Source organism: Rutidosis leptorrhynchoides, chromosome 6 (assembly GCF_046630445.1).
Source record: "Rutidosis leptorrhynchoides isolate AG116_Rl617_1_P2 chromosome 6, CSIRO_AGI_Rlap_v1, whole genome shotgun sequence".
In the NCBI taxonomy this organism is placed as follows: domain Eukaryota; kingdom Viridiplantae; phylum Streptophyta; class Magnoliopsida; order Asterales; family Asteraceae; genus Rutidosis; species Rutidosis leptorrhynchoides.
The window spans coordinates 252,961,684-252,988,809 of NC_092338.1; positions in this window are offsets into that span (position 1 = coordinate 252,961,684).

A 27,126-nucleotide genomic window follows, 5' to 3' on the forward strand; every position below is an offset into this window, starting at 1 on the left:
AGGTTGTGTATCGACTACCGAGAGTTGAACAAACTTACCATCAAGAACCGCTACCCACTACCGAGAATCGACGACTTATTTGATCAACTACAAGGCTCGACTGTTTATTCAAAGATTGACTTACATTCCGGGTGTCATCAAATGCGGGTGAAAGAAGATGATATTCCAAAGACTGCATTCAGAACACGTTACGGTCATTACGAGTTTATGGTCATGCCGTTTGGTTTAACTAATGCACCAGCTGTGTTCATGGACCTTATGAACCGAGTGTGTGGACCTTACCTTGACAAGTTTGTCATTGTTTTCATTGATGACATACTTATTTACTCAAAGAATGACCAAGAACACGGTGAACATTTGAGAAAGGTGTTAGAAGTATTGAGGAAGGAAGAATTGTACGCTAAGTTTTCAAAGTGTGCATTTTGGTTGGAAGAAGTTCAATTCCTCGGTCACATAGTGAACAAAGAAGGTATTAAGGTGGATCCGGCAAAGATAGAAACTGTTGAAAAGTGGAAAACCCCGAAAACTCCGAAACACATACGCCAGTTTTTAGGACTAGCTGGTTACTACAGAAGGTTCATCCAAGACTTTTCCAGAATAAAAAAACCCTTGACTGCATTAACGCATAAAGGGAAGAAATTTGAATGGAATGATGAACAAGAGAAAGCGTTTCAGTTATTGAAGAAAAAGCTAACTACGGCACCTATATTGTTATTGCCTGAAGGGAATGATGATTTTGTGATTTATTGTGACGCATCAAAGCAAGGTCTCGGTTGTGTATTAATGCAACGAACGAAGGTGATTGCTTATGCGTCTAGAAAATTGAAGATTCACGAACAAAATTATACGACGCATGATTTGGAATTAGGCGTGGTTGTTTTTGCATTAAAGCCTTGGAGGCACTACTTATATGGGGTCAAAAGTATTATATATACCAACCACAAAAGTCTTCAACACATATTTAATCAGAAACAACTGAATATGAGGCAGCGTAGGTGGATTGAATTATTGAATGATTACGACTTTGAGATTCATTACCACCCGGGGAAGGCAAATGTGGTAGCCGATGCCTTGAGCAGGAAGGACAGAGAACCCATTCGAGTAAAATCTATGAATATAATGATTCATAATAACCTTACTACTCAAATAAAGGAGGCACAACAAGGAGTTTTAAAAGAGGGAAATTTAAAGTATGAAATACCCAAAGGATCGGAGAAACATCTTAATATTCGGGAAGACGGAACTCGGTATAGGGCTGAAAGGATTTGGGTACCAAAATTTGGAGATATGAGAGAAATGGTACTTAGAGAAGCTCATAAAACCAGATACTCAATACATCCTGGAATGGGGAAGATGTACAAGGATCTCAGGAAATATTTTTGGTGGCCGGGTATGAAAGCCGATGTTGCTAAATACGTAGGAGAATGTTTGACGTGTTCTAAGGTCAAAGCTGAGCATTAGAAACCATCAGGTCTACTTCAACAACCCGAAATCCCGGAATGGAAATGGGAAAACATTACCATGGATTTCATCACTAAATTGCCAAGGACTGCAAGTGGTTTTGATACTATTTGGGTAATAGTTGATCGTCTCACCAAATCAGCACATTTCCTGCCAATAAGAGAAGATGACAAGATGGAGAAGTTAGCACGACTGTATTTGAAGGAAGTCGTCTCCAGACATGGAATACCAATCTCTATTATCTCTGATAGGGATGGCAGATTTATTTCAAGATTCTGGCAGACATTACAGCAAGCATTAGGAACTCGTCTAGACATGAGTATTGCCTATCATTCACAAACTGATGGGCAGAGCGAAATGACGATATAAACGCTTGAAGACATGCTACGAGCATGTGTTATTGATTTCGGAAACAGTTGGGATCGACATCTACCATTAGCAGAATTTTCCTACAACAACAGCTACCATTCAAGCATTGAGATGGTGCCGTTTGAAGCACTTTATGGTAGAAAGTGCAGGTCTCCGATTTGTTGGAGTGAAGTGGGGGATAGACAGATTACGGGTCCGGAGATTATACAAGAAACTACCAAGAAGATCAACCAAAATCAACAACGGTTGAAAACCGCCCAAAGTCGACAAAAGAGCTACGCTGACATTAAAAGAAAAAATATAGAATTTGAAATTAGAGAGATGGTCATGCTTAAAGTTGTACCTTGGAAAGGCGTTGTTCGATTTGGTAAACGAGGGAAATTAAATCCAAGGTATATTGGACCATTCAAGATTATTGATCGTGTCGGACCAGTAGCTTACCGACTTGAGTTACCTCAACAACTCGCGGCTGTACATAACACTTTCCACGTCTCGAATTTGAAGAAATGTTTTGCTAAAGAAGATCTCACTATTCCGTTAGATGAAATCCAAATCAACGAAAAACTCTAATTCATCGAAGAACCCGTCAAAATAATGGATCGTGAGGTTAAAAGACTTAAGCAAAACAAGATACCAATTGTTAAGGTTCGATGGAATGCTCGTAGAGGACCCGAGTTCACCTGGGAGCGTGAAGATCAGATGAAGAAGAAATACCCGCATCTATTTCCAGAAGATTCGTCAACACCTTCAACAGCTTAAAATTTCGGGATGAAATTAATTTAATGGGTAGTTACTTAGTGACCCGAACTTTTCCATGTTTATATATATTAATTGAGATTGATATTTACATGATTAAATGTTTCCAACATATTAAGCAATCAAACTTGTTAAGACTTGATTAATTGAAATATGTTTCATATAGACAATTGACCACCCAAGTTGACCGGCGATTCACGAACGTTAAAACTTGTAAAAACGACATGACGATATATATATGGATATATATATGGTTAACATGAGATTATGATAAGTAAGTATCTCCATAAGTATATTAACAATGAGTTATATACATATAAACAAGACTACTAACTTAAGGATTTCGAAACGAGACATATATGTAACGATTATCGTTGTAACGACATTTAAATGTATATATATCATATTAAGATATATTAATATATCATAATATCATGATAATATAATAATTTAACATCTCATTATATATAATAAATAATGGGTTAACAACATTAATTGAGATCGTTAACTTAAAGGTTTCAAAACAACACTTACATGTAACGACTAACGATGACTTAACGACTCAGTTAAAATGTATATACATGTAGTGTATTTAGATGTATTAAAATACTTTTGGAAGACTTCAATACATATATCAAAACACTCATACTTAACGAAAATGGTTACAGTTACTTTTCCATTCTTTTCTTTCATCAAGAATTCTAGTCGTATTCTTACCCGTATTATACACAGCTTCAAAACGTACTTACTATGAGTATATACCAATAGGAACTAGCATGGGATTCCACTCTTGATTATGTCATGTATGACTAATCAATTTTAACTTCTACCATGAGCTAGTCAACTAACTAGAACTCCTTTTAACCCCACTCACCACTCACCAATTACCACTCATCATTCACTCCATTTCACTTCCAATTCTCTTTCTAATTCTCTCTCAACACACACACACACACTATTATGAACGTATTTTTCCAGTAGTTAATCATCATCTTCATCAAAAATCACTTCAAGAATCAAGCTATAATCATCATAGGAAGAACACTTCAAGAACACTTCAAAAATCCCTTCAAGTTTACTAATTTACTTCCAAGCTTTCTAATCCATTCCAAGTAATCATCTAAGATCAAGAAACCTTTGTTATATATAGTAGGTTATCTTTCTTATTCAAGGTAATATTCATATTCAAACTTTGATTCAATTTCTATAACTATAAACTATCTTAATTCGAGTAAAAATCTTACTTGAACTTGTTTTTGTGTCATGATCCTACTTCAAGAACTTTCAAGCCATCCAAGATCCTTTGAAGCTAGATCATTTCTTGTCACTTCCAGTAGGTTTACCTACTAAACTTGAGGTAGTAATGATGTTCATAACATCATTCGATTCATATATATAAAACTATCTTATTCGAAGGTTTAAACTCGTAATCACTAGAACATAGTTTAGTTAATTCTAAACTTGTTCGCAAACAAAAGTTAATCCTTCTAACTTGACTTTTAAAATTAACTACACACATGTTCTATATCTATATGATATGCTAACTTAATGATTTAAAACCTGGAAACACGAAAAACACCGTAAAACCAGATTTACGCCGTCGTAGTAACACCGCGGGCTGTTTTGGGTTAGTTAATTAAAAACTATGTTAAACTTTGATTAAGAGTTGTTATTCTGAGAAAATGATTTTTATTATGAACATGAAACTATATCCAAAAATTATGGCTAAACTCAAAGTGGAAGTATGTTTTCTAAAATGGTCATCTAGACGTCGTTCTTTCGACTGAAATGACTACCGTTACAAAAATGACTTGTAACTTAGTTTTATGACTATAAACCTATACTTTTTCTGTTTAGATTCATAAAATAGAGTTCAATATGAAACCATAGCAATTTGATTCACTCAAAACGGATTTAAAATGAAGAAGTTATGGGTAAAACAAGATTGGATAATTTTTCTCATTTTAGCTACGTTAAAATTGGTAACAAATCTATTCCAACCATAACTTAATCAACTTGTATTGTATATTATCTAATCTTGAGATACCATAGACACGTATACAATTTTTCGACCTATCATGTCGACACATCTATATATATTTCGGAACAACCATAGACACTCTATATGTGAATGTTGGAGTTAGCTATACAGGGTTGAGGTTGATTCCAAAATATATATAGTTTGAGTTGTGATCAATACTGAGATACGTATACACTGGGTCGTGGATTGATTCAAGATAATATTTATCGATTTATTTTTGTACATCTAACTGTGGACAACTAGTTGTAGGTTACTAACGAGGACAGCTGACTTAATAAACTTAAAACATCAAAATATATTAAAAGTGTTGTAAATATATTTTAAACATACTTTGATATATATGTATATATTGTTATAGGTTCGTGAATCAACCAGTGGCCAAGTCTTACTTTCCAACGAAGTAAAAATCTGTGAAAGTGAGTTATAGTCCCACTTTTAAAATCTAATATTTTTGGGATGAGAATACATGCAGGTTTTATAAATGATTTACAAAATAGACACAAGTACGTGAAACTACATTCTATGGTTGAATTATCGAAATCGAATATGCCCCTTTTTATTAAGTCTGGTAATCTAAGAATTAGGGAACAGACACCCTAATTGACGCGAATCCTAAAGATAGATCTATTGGGCCTAACAAACCCCATCCAAAGTACCGGATGCTTTAGTACTTCGAAATTTATATCATATCCGAAGGGTGTCCCGGAATGATGGGGATATTCTTATATATATGCATCTTGTTAATGTCGGTTACTAGGTGTTCACCATATGAATGATTTTTATCTCTATGTATGGGATGTGTATTGAAATATGAAATCTTGTGGTCTATTGTTACGATTTGATACATATAGGTTAAACCTATAACTCACCAATATTTTTGTTGACGTTTAAAGCATGTTTATTCTCAGGTGAATACTAAGAGCTTTCGCTGTCGCATACTTAAATAAAGACGAGATTTGGAGTCTATGCTTGTATGATATTGTGTAAAAACTGCATTCAAGAAACTTATTTTGTTGTAACATATTTGTATTGTAAACCATTATGTAATGGTTGTGTGTAAACAGGATATTTTAGATTATCATTATTTGATAATCTACGTAAAGCTTTTTAAAACCTTTATCTATGAAATAAAGGTTATGGTTTGTTTTAAAAATGAATGCAGTCTTTGAAAAACGTCTCATATAGAGGTCAAAACCTCGCAACGAAATCAATTAATATGGAACGTTTTTAATCAATAAGAACGGGACATTTCATTACAACTCTCCCCCACTTGAATCGAAGCATGTCCTCGCGATCCAAGCCGCATGACAAGAGGGAAGATAAACTAACACAAACTCTTCGGGCTCCTAAGTAAACTCGGAACCTTTACTACGACACCATTGGACTTTATATGTTCTCACCTCTTTATTCCTCAACCGTTTGACCTTTTCATCGAGTATAGCAATCGGCTCCTCGACATACTCTAACTTGTTGTTTAGCTCAATCTCGTCTAATGGCATCCATGAAGAATCATTCGCAAGACACTTACGGAGATGGGAAACATGAAATGTATTATGGATCCCCGCAAGCTCTTCGGGTAATTCCAAACGATACGCAACTTCACCAACACGAGCTAAAATTTTAAATGGCCCAATAAACCGAGGAGCTAACTTTCCCCATTTTTGAAACCGAATAATACCCTTCCATGGCGAAACCTTAAGCATCACCATGTCACCTTCTTGGAACTCAATCAATCGCCTATGTTTGTCGGCTTTGTATATCTTGTGCCGCTTTCAAACGATTCCGAATCATCTCAATCTTGCTATTTGTCTCTAAAACCAAATCGGTACTCACGATTTCTCTTTGACCCACTTCACCCCAACAAATTGGAGTTCGACACCTACGCCCATAAAGCATCTCATAAGGTGGCATCCCGATACTAGTATGATAACTATTATTGTACGAGAATTCCACCAATGGTAAGTGCTCATCCCAACTACAACCGAAATCAATTATACACGCCCGTAACATATCCTCCAATGTTTGATTCGTACATTCGGTTTGTCCGTCCATTTGAGGATGGTACGTCGTGCTCATTCTCAATTGTGTACCCATATCTTCATGAAACTTATTCCAAAACCGAGATGTGAAATGAGTATCCCGATCCAAAATAATAGATATAGGAACCCCATGTCTCGATATCACCTCCTTGATAAATAACTTTGATAAAGCCTCCGACGATATCGGTTCCCGAATGAGAAGAAACAAAGCACTTTTCGTCAACTAGTCAACTATCACCCAAATCGTATCAAATTGGGTTCTCGCCGTCTTTGGTAACTTTGTAATGAAATCTATGGTAATGTGCGCCCATTTCCATTTCAGGACTTCCAACGGTTGTAACTTACCATACGGCTTTTGTTGCTCGGCCTTAACTTGCAAACACGTGACACATTGTTCAACATACTTTACAACATCACGTTTCATGCTCGGCCAAAAATACTCTTTCTTCAAATCAAGATACATTTTCATCACTTCCGGATGAATGGAATACTTTGACTTATGTGCTTCATCAAGTAGCACTCGTCGGAAATCTCCCATTCTAGGCACCCACACCTTTCCTTGAAAAGATAACAAACCATGCGGACCTAAGGTAATAAACTCCGTATGGCTCATGATTCGTTCCTCATGTTTGTTGTTAACAAAAGCTTCAATTTGTATCTCACCAAGCTTTACAAGAAAATCATTAGTAATAATCATGCGTAATGATCCTACTCGTATCGCCGGATGTTGACTCTTCCGACTTAATGCATCCGTAACCACGTTCGTCTTACCCGGATGATAAAGTATTTCACAATCATAATCTTTTACCACATCCATCCACCTACGTTGATGATAATTCAAATCTCGTTGATCAAAAAGGTGTTTTAAGCTCTTGTGACCTGAATATATCGTACACTTGACACCGTACAAATAATGGCGCCAAATTTTCAACGCATGAACAACCGCCACCAACTCAAGATCATGAGTCGGATATCTCGTTTTGTGTTCCTTTAATTGTCGAGAGGCGTGCGTGATGACTTTACCTCTTTGCATTAGAACACACCCGAGCCCATTTAAAGACGCATCACAATAAACCGTCATGTCTTCTACCCCTTCCGGCAATACTAACACCGAAGCTTGATACAACTTCTCTTTTAACAATTGGAAAGAAATCTTTTGCTCGTTTTCCCAATTAAATCTCGCGATCTTTCTCGTCAATTTCGTCAATGGAGAAGCGATCTTAGAAAAGTTTTGGATAAACCAACGATAATAACTGGCCAATCCGAGAAAACTTTTGATTTCCTTAGGCGTTGATGTTAAAGCTAAGGGGTATAAAATACTATTAAATTTTAGCAGGAAATACTATTAAATACGATACAATTTTACACAAGATATTTATTTATTTATAGAATGGATATACTTAAACCTTGCTACAACACTTATAGGCAGTGTACCTAATCGTAAAGTAGTGTAGTTTTTATTAAGTCCAGTTCGTTCCACAGGGAAATCTTTAAACAAAGCTTAACGCTATATTAGTTTACTTTTATAAAAATACAAATATATATATATATATAAGGAATATTATTATTATAAAGGGGGGTTTTTACCGTTTAATGACCGGTTTGTCGATTTTAAAACTTTAGTCGCAGTTAAAACCAAATGTAAAATATTAAAAATAAATACAAGACTTTAAATTAAAGCGTAAAGTAAATAACGATAATGAAATTGCGAATAATAAAAGTACGATAAAATAAACTTGCGATAATTAAAAATGCGATATTTAGAAGTGCAATTAAATATAAAAATAAAGGAAATTAAATATGAAATAAAAGAATTATGCTTATTTAAACTTCCGTAATCATGATGTTTGACGTGTTGATTTTAGTTTTATGCCCATGGGTTAATTGTCCTTTGTCCTGGATTATTTAATATGTCCGTCTGGTTTTTATCCATAACAGTCCATCAGTCATAAATATAAAGTGCGAGTGTCCTCGTCAAATTATTCTTATACCCGAAGTTAAATATTCCAACTAATTGGGGATTCGAATTGTAACAAGGTTTTAATACTTTGTTTAATGAATACACCAGGTTATCGACTGCGTGTAAACCAAGGTTTTACTACTTTGTTAACAATTACACCAATTACCCTTGAATGTAATTCACCCCTGTTTCAACAAGTTTATTAACTATTAATCCATTTCCGTGTCAGGTTAAATGAACGATTATTCGTACATATAAATACCCCGCCCATCGTGTCCGATTGAGTGTATATGGTAATTTATAGGGACGCCCAATTGTAAATCTTTATATTAACATTAACAAACTATCATTTAGTTAAACAAATATAAAGCCCATTAATAGCCCATAATCTAATTTCCACAAGTGTCGTTCTTTTGTCCAAACCCCAATTATGGTACAAAGCCCAATTACCCAATTTTAGTAATTAGCCCAACATCATGATTACTTTGGATTAAATAAGCATAATAATAACTTAGCTACGAGACATTAATGTAAAAAGGTTGAACATAACTTACAATGATTAAAAAATAGCGTAGCGTTACACGGACAGAATTTCGACTTACACCCTTATAATATTCGCTAACATACCCTTATTATTAGAATTATAATTAAAATTAAAATATAAAATATAAATATATATATATATGTTTTACGTATATATGAGAGAAAAGAGAAAGATGGATATTTTTGCGTTCACCAAACTGCGAATTTATAGGAGATGTGGCCTGACTTTTCATGCCATGCGATCGCATGGACTTTCTTCTTCCTGGCCATGCGATCGCATGGCCAGCTGGGAGAGCTCACATGTTGCTTGTTTCCTTGTGCCGACGTTTTATAAATAATATAATATATTAAATAATTATAAGAATTATTTAAATATTATATTATATTTATGTGCATAGTTGACTTGTAATTTTTAGTCCGTTGCGTCGAGCGTTGAGAGTTGACTCATGTCCCAGTTGCGGATTTTCGAACGTCCTTTCGTATAATTTAATATCTTGTACTTTGCGTTCCGCAACTTGTACTCTTGTCATTTTTAGACGTTTCTCATCAATAATTTGAACCTCTTTGATTGTATTTTGTACTTTTGAGCTTTTTGGTCATTTGCGTCTTTAATTCGTCGTTTTTGCCTTTTGTCTTCACCTTTTATTATTTAAACGAATATCACTTGTAAATAGAACAATTGCAACTAAAAGCTTGTCTTTCTTGAGGAATAATGCTATGAAATATATGTTCGTTTTTAGCATTATCAAATATTCCCACACTTGAGCGTTGCTTGTCCTCAAGCAATATCGTCTTGAAATACCAGAATCACTTCTTTATTCTTCACACTTTGTACATCAGTGATTTCTATACGGCGGTATAAACAATGGTAGTAATGATATGGTTTACAGTCCCACATGACTATAAAAATTTAGATCCATTAAGGAAATTGGATCTTTATGAAAACATTTCATCTTTTGAAAATTAAATCTAGTTTTTACCCTAGATAAGTTTTCCGATTTGATCCACCATTGGTGTTGCAAAATATATTTGTGGATCAATAGTTTGGCTTAAAACTTTTAGGCTCGTGTAATCCACTGCTATCCCTGTATCGAAAAGCACACATCCAGTTTATTTGTCCCGTATATTACCTTTCGGTAAACTGCCGTCCGGTTGTAAAGGAAAGCGATGAACAAGAAACTGTTAAGGCACTGTCTAATGACATGCATTTGATTATGGTCTTTTTAACGTGTCGGATGCTAGTACTATCCTTGGTAGGAGCAATAGTAAAGATCATCCTTTGATTTTTCGGTCTGGCACAAGGTCCTGTCTCCGACCATGCTATGCAACCACCGTTCTTACGGTTGACACCCGATTTGGTTAAGGTGACCTAATGAATTCCAGGTGAATTCCTAGGATTTTACGTTCAATGGTAATGAACGCATTGAAAATGAGTTTCAGAAAACAAATCGGTTTGTATTTTTGATCAAAATATTTTCTCGTTCAAGCTCGAGTTTAGATATCATCGAATTCCATGAGTTTGAATTCTCAATCTTTAAGGTCAATCTCAAGGATTGAGTAATATCAGACTTAAAAGCTGATTTTTAATCTTTAAGGAGATTATCCTTTCTGGAGATCTGATTCATTAGTCTTATCAAGCTAATTTGCACGGTGCCCCCCATTGTACGAGATAAATCCTTCTCATGGTTAGGATAAATCTGACCACTTGGCGACCCTGTTTGATGCTGAGGTCCGTGGATTTCCTGCTGATTTTAGAGATGACTTTTCTAGATTTTTCGTCAACCTACAGCTGGTCTGGACGACAACTTCATGACCTAAATCAAGAAGCGCGTGTCTTTTTCGGAAGACTTTACTTCCTTTTAATGATGGAATTGATTTATCGTGTAGATCCATCTTTCTTTAATAAATCGGGTAAAACAGTTAATTTAGTCCAAAAAAAAAACACCTGCGATAACTTTACAGAAACATGTGATAGATAGTTTTTAATTGAATAACTTGGTACATTCTCCCCACACTTAGTTTCTTTCTTTGCCTTTTTATTCTCCTTTATTCCATTTTAAATGAATTCAAGCGTTTTAGGTTGTTTCTCAATTTATGCCCTTTCCGAGGTAACGATAATTTCGGTATTAACACCTAGTTTTCACCGTTCATAAATATGTATAAACATAATTTTGACTTCATTTAATTGAAAATTTTTCAAATTTTCACAAAATTTGGCAAATAAACCAAGTGCAAACCCGAGAGAATTTATAACCCTTCCCCACACTTGATATCATGCAATGCCCTCATTTGCAAGAAATCAGTACAATTTAAATTATTGAGGGTGATTAGCGTAGAAATGATTAAATTTTACCAAAGTTTCCAAATATATTGGCGTTTGTTTGCTGAATGATAAATTGTGCATAGCATTTGTTCATTTCGTCTGTTGTTACATCACATTTATTTGTCATCTTGTCGTCAAAATTAGTAGCTTTTGCTGAACTTAATGCCAGTCTTTGAAAATGCGCTGTTTTACCCTGTTTTGTACAATCGACAATATACATACATACAAATATAATCATGCATGGCAATTTGAAATGGGACTTAATATCCCACTTTCAAATTCTAAATATGAAATATTAGTACACAATAATAAAAAAAATAATAAAAATTACACAAATATATCCAATAACATAAGTTTAAACATGAAAAAGTCAAAAGATAAAAACATAAAAATCATAAAAATAACCAAATGGAACTAAATCAGTCTGGATAGGGGTTCCAGTTCATCTCATCGGGTGGGTTCCATTGTTGGTTATAGGTGTTCTGATAGGCTTGGTCATAGTCATACCGGTTAAAGGGTGGTCGGATATCGGGGCTATGTGGCGGAAAATGAGCAGGTCGAGTAGGTACATAGTTATTTGGTACCTGATATGATAGCTGGCTCATGATTTGGTGCTGATGAACTAACCAGCTATCGTGTTGGCGTCGTCTATAATCCTCGTATACTCGCTCGGAGTTCCACTGCTCATACATACTATGTCTTGCCGCGTTCGTCATTGCTTCCTCATCTATACGAACGTGGACGTCAAGAATAGCATCTCGAAAGACATCCCTAATGTCTTCTGCCTCCTCCATTTCCTCGTCTGAGCCTCTCTCTACCTGAGGATGAGATCCCTCATAGGGTACTGCCTGGTTACGTCTACTTTTCAATACCTTAGCACCCACATAAACTTTCAATCCTAAGGGCTCAACCTGTTCTCTACAAATCTGTAATGGACCCCCTTGGTTCCTATCAACACCTAAATACTCTCCAATGAGAGTAACAAAAATACCTCTTCCTATTATACTCCCGTCCTGTAATCCCTCTACCATTTTAGATAAATAAAAAGCAACACAGTAAGGGATATTGACAAAGCTTCTAGGATCCCGAATACACTTTAGGTAGAATAAATCATATAAGGTAATTTTTTCTTTATTATGACCTCTTTGTGTAATCGAGTTAGCCAAAAATCTATGAATAATACGAAGCTCGGCTCTGTCAATATGTGTATAGGAGTGTCCTCCTGCTCGTGTAAAAACATCAAAATGTGACATACGCCTCCAAATGGCGTCAGCGTCAAAGTTACTATCTACCCGTTCACCATAATGAATCAAGTTTGTACAATCGGGTAATAGCAACTCACCAGGAGTATATATCTGTAAGGCCCTGGCCATGTCCAGCATGGACATTCTGTACATCCTACTGCCAAGGATAAACCTAAGAAATCTTCTATCATCTATCCTAACTATATTTGTATCAAGTGATACAGTACTCATCAACTCAACACACCATTCCTTATATACAGGTCTACGAATGGTGAAAAGACGTTCCCAATCTGTAAAAGAAGAACTGCCATACCTTTGAACTAAAAGCTGTCTAACACGGTCAGCTAGATGGACCGTTTCCAAAGGGGCCCAATCAATTACCCTTGGCACCTCTACATTTTTTGTTACCAATTTGAATTTGTTCCTTTGATATGTCTCGTAATCTCTCCATCTTCTATCAAATCTCAGATTAGGATGTAGAGTGTGCTCAGGAATCGTTGGGAATTCTACTGGCGGCCTCATTGGGAATACTATGAATTCATCAACAAACTGTACTGGATCATAATAAGGTATGTGCTGATCAGGCTGTTGTTGTTCCTGTTGTGGTTCTTGTTCGTGTTGCATTTCTGGTTCTGGTTCTGGTGCTGGTGCTGGTCGTCTAGATGATGATGCTCCTGAACCTCCAGTATCGGCTCTCTGTAAAACACATTAAACACAAAAATTGTGCATCCAAATATGCATTAGTGTTAGCAAAATAACAACTTAAAACAATCACTATAACATGTTAAATCAAAATTAAACTTATACACATTTTCACAATTTTTCACAATTCTACACTTTTCAAATAAGCACATATGAAAATGTATACAAAATTCATAAGCATTTAACTCAAATAACATGTCAAAATATTCATTATTAATAATTAAACAAGTCTCAAATGGCAAATATATCAAATTAATCAAGTTCATGAATTTTGGACTTAAAAAGTCCACTTTAATCTCCAAAAATCATGTTTAGGATCATTGTTTGGATCATTTAACTATCTAAACATGTTACACTACTCAATTTAGCAATAATTCATGACAAAAATCGGCCATAACCTGTTTATATCAAAAAGCCCCAAATTGCTCAAGAACACAAACCCTAGATTTCTAAAAGTTTTGAAGTTTTTGGCTTCAAATCATGTTAAATAGCATCAATCTAGGTTATACATGCATAAAATACTAACAATTTAACACTAATTACACTAGAAATTAACAAAATTGCATTAGGTAAAAAATTGGTAATTATCACAAAAACTAGGAATTTATAGAGTTTAGGGGTGTAATTTTTACCAATTTGCTGAGGAATGAGAATCTAGGCATGATTAGAGCAAGAAAAATGACGAATTACGGTGGAAAAATGGCGAAAATTGGTGAATTTTTGGGTGAGTTTCGTGAATGTGTGTGTGTTGTGGTGAGGAAGGCAGAACAGGCTGCTGTATGTATCAGGTCTGGACTTCAGCTCCATGCGATCGCATGGAGTTGAAGTGTAAAACCCATGCGATCGCATGGGGGTCCGGGTACAGTGTTTTCAGCTTTTTTTTTTTTTTTTTTTTTTTTTTTTTTTTTTATAAAACCTTATACTTTATAAAACTTATAATTATTTAAATTTTAAAAATTTGGTTTCCTTTAGGAGCGAGGGCGTTTCGGATCGTTGTCCTAGTCTGTCCCTCGACAAAATTTTAAAATTTTGTCAAATCAAAGCGCGGTTTTTAAAAGTAAAGATTTTTGGGTTTTTTAATGTTTTTGGCATACTTTAATTTAATAAGATTAAAAATAATGATAATAAAAGTTCTCGTCCCTCCTTCGGGTAAAGCAATTTCGGTTCAAAGACCTAGTCTTCAACTTACGACGAATTTTAAAAATCATATTTTTAACTTAATGAGATAAAGTAAATTTTTGTTTTTAAATTCACACAACTTAAATATAAAATTCAAAATTAATATTAAAAATTCACACCAAACTTAAAATTTGAAATGCATAAAATTAAAAATTCATATTTTTAAAAATTAAAAATTCACACCAAACTTAAATTAATTTTTCAAATATTTACATTTTTAAAAATATTGTTTTTACAAAGTTTACAATATTAATTTAAGATTTAAATATTAATTTTAAAAACATGGTAAAAATAAAATTAAAAATCTTTTTGGCTTTTTATCCCACTTTAATCAATCAAATATTATCAAAAATATGCGCCCCTCTTTTCGGTAAAGTAATTTCGGTTCCAAGACCTAATTTAACTCATGACGAATTTTTGAAATATTTTGGGTTGATTGATTAAAGATATTTATACCTTAAGAATAAACGTTAAATTTCGCAGTGATGTAATAAATTTTTGAATGATATCAATAATTTCGGTCGCCAAACCTAATTTTATTCAATACCAATTTAATACTTTTTAGCGAACAAATTAGCGTTTATTATCAAAAGGTTAAAAATAAAAATAAAAATAAAAACTGTACAGACATACCTGTGAGATAGATTTCTTAGTTATATGATCTATCCCATTCATAAGATAGTCGGTTTAATTGGTTTTCCATGGCTACATAGGCGTAACCTCGAGCATTCAGTGTCTTTTCTTCTAAACATATGAACGGTCCATCTCTGCATAAAGTAACAAATTCGGTATTTGAATAGGTTTGATTATTTGAACATTTACCTCCATGTGACCATTTTCCGCATTTGTGACATCGTTCTAGGTGTCGTGCTCTTCTTTTCGCTGCGGATTTTGATTTTCCTTTACCAAATTGTAACTTATTATCTTCGCATCTGGATTCTTTTCTAACTCCGTCCATTCTTTCTCTGATTACTGATACTATTTCACTCGGTAGTATGTCATTATTACGTTTAGTGATCAAAGCGTGTAGCATTAGACCATGGTTCAGTTCACAGGCAGACTTCATTTCGTAAAAACCTAAAAAAAAATAAAAATTCAGAATGGGGGGAGAAGACTAGTTCTTTAGGGTCTGCTAGGGAAAGACCATTCGGGTTCCATTTTCGAGAATTACACGAAAACAGACAATCTAACTCTAACAGAAATACATATTATCCTTTAAAGACTTGATTCTCCCCACACTTAGTTAGCTGTGGTGTCGAAATTGTGATTAACTTCGTTGTCGACTTCCATTGGACCATGTATGTAATGTTTAACTCTGTGACCATTAACTTTAAATTCAATCCCATTTGAATTTATTAATTCTATCGTTCCGTATGGGAAAACTCTTTTGACTATGAATGGTCCAGACCATCTTGATTTCAATTTTCCAGGAAATAGCTTGAATCGTGAATTGAAAAGAAGAACTCTGTCTCCTTCTTTAAATTCTTTTGAACTTCTGATTCTTTTATCATGCCATTTCTTCGTTCTTTCCTTATAGATTAACGAATTTACGTATGCTTCATGTCTTAATTCTTCTAATTCGTTTAGTTGACTTAATCGTAGACGTCCAGCTTCATGTAAATCAAGATTACATGTTTTCAAAGCCCAAAATGCTTTGTGTTCAATTTCTACTGGAAGATGACATGCTTTTCCATAAACAAGTCTAAAAGGTGTGGTTCCAATTGGAGTTTTGTAGGCTGTTCTAAAAGCCCAGAGTGCATCCTCCAATTTAATGGACCATTCCTTCGGATTTGATCCTGCGGTTTTCTCTAGAATACGTTTTAAAGCTCGGTTGGTATTTTCAACTTGTCCACTTGTTTGTGGATGATATGCGGTGGAGATTTTATGAGTTACTCCATATCTTTTAAGAACTTTCTCAAGTTGATTATTACAGAAATGAGTACCCCGATCACTTATTAAAGCTTTCGGTGTTCCAAACCTTGCAAAAAGACGTTTTAAAAAGTTGACTACAACTCGTGCATCGTTAGTTGGGAGAGCTTGTGCTTCCGCCCATTTAGATACATAATCAATGGCTACGAGTATATATAGATTATTATGAGATTTTGGAAATGGACCCATAAAGTCAATACCCCAAATGTCAAATACTTCACATACTTGGATGACATTTTGTGGCATTTCATCACGTTGACTTATTTTTCCGGCCCTTTGACATGCATCACAGGATTTGCAAAGTAGGTGTGCGTCTTTGTAAATTGTAGGCCAATAGAATCCAGCATCATAAACTTTTCTTGCTGTTAGTTGAGGCCCATAATGCCCTCCTGTTGGTCCTGTGTGACAATGGTTTAAAATTTTACTAGCTTCATCTCCAAATACACATCGGCGTATTATTCCATCGGGACAACTTTTAAACAAATGTGGATCTTCCCAGAAATAGTGTTTTATATCACTGAAGAATTTCTTTCGTTTTTGGTACGATAATCCTTTTTCAAGGAATCCACAAACTAAGTAGTTTGCATAGTCTGCAAACCATGGGATTTTTTTATAATCTATCTTCAATAGATATTCATCAGGAAAGTTGTCTTGTCTGGCTGATTCATTTAGAACTTCTAATTCGGGATTTTCAAGACGAGAAAGATGATCAGCGGCGAGATTTTCTGCTCCTCTTTTATCTCGGATTTCAATATCAAACTCTTGTAAGAGTAAGATCCAACGGATTAATCTTGGTTTAGCATCTTGTTTTGAAAATAGGTATCTAAGAGCAGAATGGTCGGTATAGACCACCGTTTTTGCTAGAACGAGATATGATCGAAATTTGTCAAAAGCAAAGACAATAGCAAGGAGTTCTTTTTCAGTAGTTGTATAGTTCGTTTGTGCTCCTTGTAATGTCTTACTAGCATAATATATAGGTTGAAATCGTTTTTCAATCCTTTGTCCTAAAACGGCTCCCATTGCAAAATCACTTGCATCGCACATTAGTTCAAATGGTAGATTCCAATTTGGTGTTATCATGATCGGTGCATTAGTGAGTTTCTCTTTAAGAATATTAAAAGATTTGATACACTCATCTGAAAAGATGAATGGAGCATCCTTTTCTAGGAGTTTATTCATAGGAGTGGCAATTTTAGAAAAATCTTTTATGAAACGTCGGTAAAAACCGGCATGCCCTAGAAAACTCCTAATTCCTCTAACATTGGTGGGATGTGGAAGTTTAGCAATTACATCTACTTTAGCTCTATCCACTTCAATTCCTTCTTTTGAAATTTTATGTCCAAGAACGATGCCTTCTTTAACCATGAAATGGCATTTCTCCCAATTAAGTACTAGATTTGATTGTTCGCATCTAAGAAGCATTCGTTCCAGATTAACTAGACATGATTCAAATGTATCACCGAAGACTGAAAAGTCATCCATGAAAACTTCCATGCATTCTTCTATCATGTCGTGAAAAATCGCCATCATACACCTTTGAAAGGTTGCAGGGGCGTTACAAAGTCCAAATGGCATGCGTTTGTAAGCAAAAGTACCATAAGGGCACGTGAATGTGGTTTTCTCTTGATCTTCGGGTGCTATTGGAATTTGAAAATATCCGGAAAATCCATCTAGAAAACAATAGTAACTATTTCCGGCTAATCTTTCCAACATTTGATCAATGAAAGGTAAGGGAAAGTGATCTTTTCTGGTGGCGTCATTTAATTTTCTATAATCAATACACACACGCCATACTGTTACAGTCCTAGTGGGAATAAGCTCATTTTTCTCATTTGTAATGACAGTCATGCCACCCTTCTTCGGCACGCATTGAACTGGGCTTACCCATGGACTATCAGAAATTGGATATATCAAACCTGCATCTAGCAGTTTAATAATCTCTTTTTTAACTACATCTTGCATATTAGGATTTAGTCTTCGTTGGCGTTGCACATACGTTTTATGACCTTCTTCCATAAGGATTTTATGTGTGCAATACGAAGGACTTATTCCTTTAATATCATGAATCTTCCATGCAATGGCTGGTTTATGAGCTTTCAACACAGAAATGAGTTGTGATTTCTCATTTTCAGTAAGAGAAGATGATATTATTACAGGTAATTTAGATTCACCATGTAAATAAGCGTATTCCAAATGGTTTGGAAGTGGCTTTAACTCTAATTTCGGAGGTTCTTCTATCGATGATTTGTATCGATATCTGTCTTCTTCTTTTAGCATTTGAATTTCTTCTATTGTTGGTTCATATCCATTAGCTATAAGTGTAGCTAACATTTCAGCTTCATCAATTGGTTCATTACCTTCTCCTAAAGAACATTCTCCTGTTCCTTGTAATTCTGGAAATTCTTCTAATAATTCTGCATGTGCATCTATAGTTTGAATATAATAACATGTATCATCTGCAGATTGTGGTTGTTGCATTGCTCTATCAACTGAAAAGGTAACACTCTCATCCTCTATACTTAGGGTCAGTTTCTTACCGAACACGTCTATCATTGCTTTAGCCGTGTTTAAGAATGGTCTTCCTAATATGAGAGGAACTTGAGAATCTTCTTCCATGTCCAAAACAACAAAATCTACTGGAAATACTAAAGTACCAACTTTAACTAGCATGTTCTCCATTATCCCGCTAGGATATTTTATTGATCTATCGGCTAGTTGTATGCTTATTCTGGTTGGTTTCAATTCTCCAAGGTCTAGTTTAGTGTATAGTGAATACGGCATTAGATTTATACTAGCACCTAAGTCTGCCAATGCTTCTATTGAACTAAGACTACCCAGAAAATATGGAATTGTGAAACTTCCTGGATCAGATAATTTTTCTGGTATCTTATTCAACAGCACTGCTGAACAATTAGCATTCATAGTAACAGCCGAGAGTTCTTCCATTTTCTTTCTACTTGAGATTAGATCTTTCAAGAATTTAGCATATCTAGGCATTCCTGAAATCACATCAATGAAAGGAAGATTTACATTTATCTGTTTAAGCATATCCAAGAATTTGGATTGCTCGGCTTCAAGTTTCTCTTTCTTCATTTTACTCGGGTAAGGAAGTGGTGGTTGGTATGGTTTAACATAAGGTTTATCCTTAATTGTGTTATCTTCATTAACCTTTTCAACTACCGGTTCTTTTTCCTTATCTTGATCAGGTTGTGGTTCTTGTGGAGTAGGAATGGCTTCATCAGAAGTTACAGGTATTTCAGGTGGTTTAAGTGTTGTACCACTTCTTGTGGTAATGGCTTTAGCTGTTTCACTCCGGGGGTTAGCATTTGTATCACTAGGTAGACTTCCCGGTTTTCTTTCACCTATTAACCTTGCTAGGTTACTTACTTCTTGTTCCAGATTTTGAATAGAAGCTTGTTGATTTCTAAATGCTTGAGCATTTTGTTCATTGGTTTGTTTTTGAGATGTAAAAAATTGCGTTTGAGTTTCAACTAGCTTCGTCATCATATCTTCTAAATTCGGCTTTTTATCATCGGTTTGTTGTGGTGGTTTGTTTTGAAAATTAGGTCTTTGCTGATTATAAGTATTATTGGATACTTGTTGATTGCTAGGACCTTGTTGGTTGTTGTATGGAATATTTCGGTTATAATTTTCGTTTTGATTGTAAATCGGTCTTGGCGGTTGATAATTATTCTGATAATTATTTCCAGGCCTTTGGTTTATGTATGAAATATTCTCTCTTTGTTCCATTGTTAATTCAATACTGAGACAATCTTTTGTCAAATGTGGTCCTCCACACTGCTCACAACTAATTCGTATTGAGTGAATATCCTTAGTCATCTTTTCCATTCGTCTCTCCACAGCATCTATCTTTGCGGAAATGGAATCTAAGTCATGGCTAGAATCGGCTCTAGCTGCTTTAGATGATCTAATGATATCTTTTTCTTGGTGCCACTCATGTGAGTGGGAAGCAGTGTTATCAATAATTTTGTAAGCATCAGTTTCGGTTTTCTTCATAATAGAACCACCAGCTGCTATATCTATGTCTTTCCTTGTAGTGATGTCACATCCTTGGTAGAATATTTGTACTATTTGACAGGTGTCTAAACCATGTTGCGTACATCCTCTTAACAACTTTCCATATCTTGTCCATGCCTCATATAGAGTTTCATTTGGCTTCTGTGTAAACGTAACAATTTCTGCTTGAAGTCTTACGGCTTTCGATGCCGGAAAGAATTGTTTAAGAAATTTGTCAACTAAAACATCCCATGTATCAATCGCCCCTTCAGGTAACGATTCCAACCAATCTTTGGCTTCTCCCTTTAAAGTCCAGGGAAATAACATGAGATATATCTGTTCATCCTCCACTTCTCGGATTTTAAATAGTGTGCAGATCCTATTAAAGGTACGTAGATGTTCATTTGGATCTTTCTTCGGCGCACCACTAAATTGGTATTGATTAGTCACCATGTGTAGAATTTGTCCTTTGATTTCATAATCTGGCGCATTAATGTCTGGATGAGTAATTGCGTGACCTTGGCCAGTGCGTTTAGCTCTCATTCGGTCTTCCATACTTAAAGGTTCCAGATTCTCCATAATTGAATTTGTTGAATTGGAATCACTAGAGGATTCTGATTTAATGGTTCGTTCCTCAACAATCTCTGTTTGAATGATTGGTGGTTCCGGAGGAAAATTTAGTGGTTCAGGATCTACGAACCGTTCCTGAATATTCTCCGGATTCTCAATTGTGAGGTCGGGTTCAAAAAATGGATTATCGGAAATTTGAACTGAAGTACTTGGTTGACTGGATGACGATTCTAAAGAAAAATCAACGGCGGTTATATTTGCTAAATGTCTTGATCTAGTTACAGGTGGTGAACGTACAAAAGGTGGTGAACGTCTTGCTCGGTGCATTCACTGAATATCCTATTAGTTTTAAAAAGGAAAGAAAAATTATAATAAGTTATCCAATCAATAGACTTTTCTGATTTTGCCCACGTTTCGAATAGCCAAAAGATGCAGCAGAGGGGCAGGATTCGTTTGGTCTCAATATAATTGAGGACTGTTTGGCTCCAATAACCCGGTCCACGTACAAATCCAACTATTACTACGAACCAGAAAATTTTGATGTCTATCAATTTAACCTCTCAAAATTAATTTTCGTAATTTTAAGAAATTTAGATAAGTAGTAGAATAAAAATCTATGTCCTAAAACTAGAATAGCGAGAAATAAGAAAGAAAAAGAGTTCGTCGAAAAAGGTAGAAAAAGAAAAATGGTTGAAAAAATAAAAGGTGACGGAAAAATAAAAGAAACTTATAAAACTTAAAAATACTTGACTAACCTAACCTTATTACTACAACTAACTTAAAATTATAATCGCAAATTGAAATTACTAATTGGAATGATAATTGATACATAGGTAAAAGTCGTCTAAAAATATTAAAGCTTACAAGAAAAACTAAATCCCAAATGGAATTAACTTAAAAAGAAACTAAAACTTAAAAAGGCGTCGCAAAATTCTAAAGTACCTAAATCTTAGTCTAAAGAAAAAGCACTTAAGGAATTCTACGGCAAAGCCTAAAAATCTAGAAGTAAAAATAACTATGGCAAAATCTAAGTTTAAAACTAAATATGAGCTAAAAATACAAATATTACGCTAAAACGATTAAAAAGGGACAAAAGATAAAAATATACAAAAATTTGTAAAAAGTACAATTTTTTTTTATAAAAATATTATTTTTATATTATTTTATAAAAGTATCAATTTTATAATTTATTAAAACAAAATAAAATTAATTAAAACTAAAAAAATACAAAATAAACTAAATAATAAAATAACAATACCCTAATTAGGGTTAATTAATAATAATTATAATTAATTTAAACCCTAAACTGGTCGGACTAGGTTACCAGACCTGTCAACTCACCTCATGCGATCGCATGAGGTGTTAGTTGTTTTACCATGCGATCGCATGGCTTGCGAATTCGGGCCACACTTTGGGCTGCAACAGTGATCGGGCCGAGTGGTTTTTTTACTACTTTTTTTTTTAAATTTCTGTTTTAATATTTATAAAAAGTATTTATATAAATTAAATAAAACTTATCTAAAAAACTAAGATAAAAATAAAATACTTTATGATTTTATAAATAACAATCTAAAAAAAATAGATTTATATATAATTATTTTTTTTTTTTCGGTTTTAAAATATATTTATAAAATAAATTAAATAAAACTTATATTATTACAAACTAAAGAAACTTTATAAAACTTAAATATTTATCAAACTCCTAAAAATACTTGTATTTTTGTTTTTCTTTTTATATTTTTGAATATTTAAAACGTATTTTTTTTTTATAAAAAAAAAGTAAACTAAATTTTTTTTTTTTTTTATATTAGCGTTGCGCTTCCGGCTTTTAAGGAAATTTCCCGGCAGCGGCGCCAAAAATACTTGATGTTAAAGCTAAGGGGTATAAAATACTATTAAATTTTAGCAGGAAATACTATTAAATACGATACAATTTTACACAAGATATTTATTTATTTATAGAATGGATATACTTAAACCTTGCTACAACACTTATAGGCAGTGTACCTAATCGTAAAGTAGTGTAGTTTTTAGTAAGTCCGGTTCGTTCCACAGGGAAATCTTTAAACAAAGCTTAACGCTATATTAGTTTACTTTTATAAAAATACAAATATATATATATATATATATATATATAAGGAATATTATTATTATAAAGGGGGGTTTTTACCGTTTAATGACCGGTTTGTCGATTTTAAAACTTTAGTCGCAGTTAAAACCAAATGTAAAATATTAAAAATAAATACAAGACTTTAAATTAAAGCGTAAAGTAAATAACGATAATGAAATTGCGAATAATAAAAGTGCGATAAAATAAACTTGCGATAATTAAAAATGCGATATTTAGAAGTGCAATTAAATATAAAAATAAAGGAAATTAAATATGAAATAAAAGAATTATGCTTATTTAAACTTCCGTAATCATGATGTTTGACGTGTTGATTTTAGTTTTATGCCCATGGGTTAATTGTCTTTTGTCCTGGATTATTTAATATCTCCGTCTGGTTTTTGTCCATAACAGTCCATCAGTCATAAATATAAAGTGCGAGTGTCCTCGTCAAATTATTCTTATACCCGAAGTTAAATATTCCAACTAATTGGGGATTCGAATTGTAACAAGGTTTTAATACTTTGTTTAATGAATACACCAGGTTATCGACTGCGTGTAAACCAAGGTTTTACTACTTTGTTAACAATTACACCAATTACCCTTGAATGTAATTCACCCCTGTTTCAACAAGTTTATTAACTATTAATCCATTTCCGTGTCCGGTTAAATGAACGATTATTCGTACATATAAATACCCCGCCCATCGTGTCCGATTGAGTGTATATGGTAATTTATAGGGACGCCCAATTGTAAATCTTTATATTAACATTAACAAACTATCATTTAGTTAAACAAATATAAAGCCCATTAATAGCCCATAATCTAATTTCCACAAGTGTCGTTCTTTTGTCCAAACCCCAATTATGGTACAAAGCCCAATTACCCAATTTTAGTAATTAGCCCAACATCATGATTACTTTGGATTAAATAAGCATAATAATAACTTAGCTACGAGACATTAATGTAAAAAGGTTGAACATAACTTACAATGATTAAAAAATTGCGTAGCGTTACACGGACAGAATTTCAACTTACACCCTTATAATATTCGCTAACATACCTTCATTATTAGAATTATAATTAAAATTAAAATATAAAATATAAATATATATATATATGTTTTACGTATATATGAGAGAAAAGAGAAAGATGGATATTTTTGCGTTCACCAAACTGCGAATTTATAGGAGTGTGGCCTGACTTTTCATGCCATGCGATCGCATGGACTTTCTTCTTCCTGGCCATGCGATCGCATGGCTAGCTGGGAGAGCTCACATGTTGCTTGTTTCCTTGTGCCGACGTTTTATAAATAATATAATATATTAAATAATTATAAGAATTATTTAAATATTATATTATATTTATGTGCATAGTTGACTTGTAATTTTTAGTCCGTTGCGTCGAGCGTTGAGAGTTGACTCATGTCCCGGTTCCGGATTTTCGAACGTCCTTTCGTATAATTTAATATCTTGTACTTTGCGTTCCGCAACTTGTACTCTTGTCATTTTTAGACGTTTCTCATCAATAATTTGAACCTCTTTGATTGTATTTTGTACTTTTGAGCTTTTTGGTCATTTGCGTCTTTAATTCGTCGTTTTCGCCTTTTGTCTTCACCTTTTATTATTTAAACGAATATCACTTGTAAATAGAACAATTGCAACTAAAAGCTTGTCTTTCTTGAGGAATAATGCTATGAAATATATGTTCGTTTTTAGCATTATCAGGCGTAGTCGGTCGTCCCCAACTTTTTACCGTCTCAATCTTCCCCGGATCTACTTGAATACCATCATTGTTCATAATATGGCCAAGGAATTGAACTTCACTTAGCCAAAATTCACATTTGGAGAATTTTGCATATAACTTTTCCTTCCGCAACGTCTTCAACACACCACGCAAATGATGTTCATGTTCCTTCATACTCTTCGAATAGACAAGTATGTCGTCAATGAACACAATAACTGACTTGTCCAACATAGGTTGGCACACTCGGTTCATAAGGTCCATGAATGCCGCCGGTGCATTCATAAGACCAAAAGGCATAACTACAAACTCAAAATGCCCATAACGCATTTGAAAGGCCGTTTTATCAATATCTTCCTCACGGACTCGCATTTGGTGATATCCGGACCGTAAGTCAATTTTAGAAAAATAAGTCGCGCCTTGGAGTTGATCAAACAAATCGTCAATCCGAGGCAATGGATAGCGATTCTTGATCGTCACTTTATTCAACTCCTAATAATCGATGCACATCCGCATACTACCATCTTTCTTCTTCACGAATAAAACCGGAGCACCACATGGTGAAGCACTCGGTCGAATAAAACCCTTTTCAAGAACTCTTGGGTTTGATTTAACAACTCTTGTATCTCCGTTGGTGCTAAACGATAAGGAGTTTTAGCAATGGGAGTAGCACCCGGAACCAAATCGATGCGAAATTCGACATGTCTTTCTGCCCGAACACCCGGTAATTCATCAGGAAAAACATCTTCGAATTTACTAACCACTGGAATTTCATGAATGGATGGTGGCTCTTCATGAGTATCTACTACATGAGCAAGAAAAGCCATGCCACCACTAACAAGAAAACAACGTGCCTGTGCATAATTGCATAATGGCATAAGTCTTCTCCATCTCTCACCATGAATAATTAACTCTCCCCTACTTGGGGTCTTCACACGAATAGATTTTTCATGGCATGCAATATCGGCTCTATAACGATCGAGCCAATCCATACCAACAACAATATCGAATTTGTAGTGACCCGAACTTTTCCATGTTTATATATATTAATTGAGATTGATATTTACATGACTAAATGTTTTCAATGTGTTAAGCAATCAAACTTGTTAAGACTTGATTAAATGAAATAAGTTTCATATAGACAATTGATCACCCGAGTTGACTGGCGATTCACGAACGTTACAAAATTGTAAAAACTACATGTTGTGGTATATATACACATATATATATGGTTTACATGAGATTATGATGAGTATATATCTCACTAAGTATATTAACAATGTGTGATATACATAAGAAATGAGATTACTAAGTTAAGAAACTCGAAATGATATATATAACGATTATCGTTATGATAACATCTACTAAATTTATATGTATCATATTAAGATATTGATACACTATATTTAACATGATAAAATGATATTTAAATATATCATTAAGTGTGTTAACAATGAAATACATATGTAAAAACATGACTACTAACTCAAGAATTACGAAACGAGACTTATATGTAACGATTATCGTTGTAACGATATTTTAATGTATATATCATATTAAAAGATATTCATACAGCATAATATCATGATAATATAATAATTTAACATCTCATTTGATATAATAAACATTGGGTTAATAACATTAATTGAGATCGTTAACTTAAAGGTTTCAAAACAACACTTACATGTAACGACTAACGAAGACTTAACGACTCCATTAGAATGTATATACATGTTGTGTTTTGATATGTATTCTTACACTTTTGAAAGACTTCAAGACACATATCAAAGTACTTCTACTTAACAAAAATGCTTACAATTACATCCTCGTTCAGTTTCATCAACAATTCTACTCGTATGCACCCGTATTCGTACTCGTACAATACACAGCTTTTTGATGTATGTACTATTGGTATATACACTCCAATGATCAGATCTTAGCAGCCCATGTGAGTCACCTAACACATGTGGGAACCATCATTTGGCAACTAACATGAAATATCTCATAAAATTACAAAAATATTAGTAATCATTCATGACTTATTTACATGAAAACAAAATTTCATATCCTTTATATCTAATCCATATACCAACGACCAAAAACACCTACAAACACTTTTATTCTTCAATTTTCTTCATGTAAT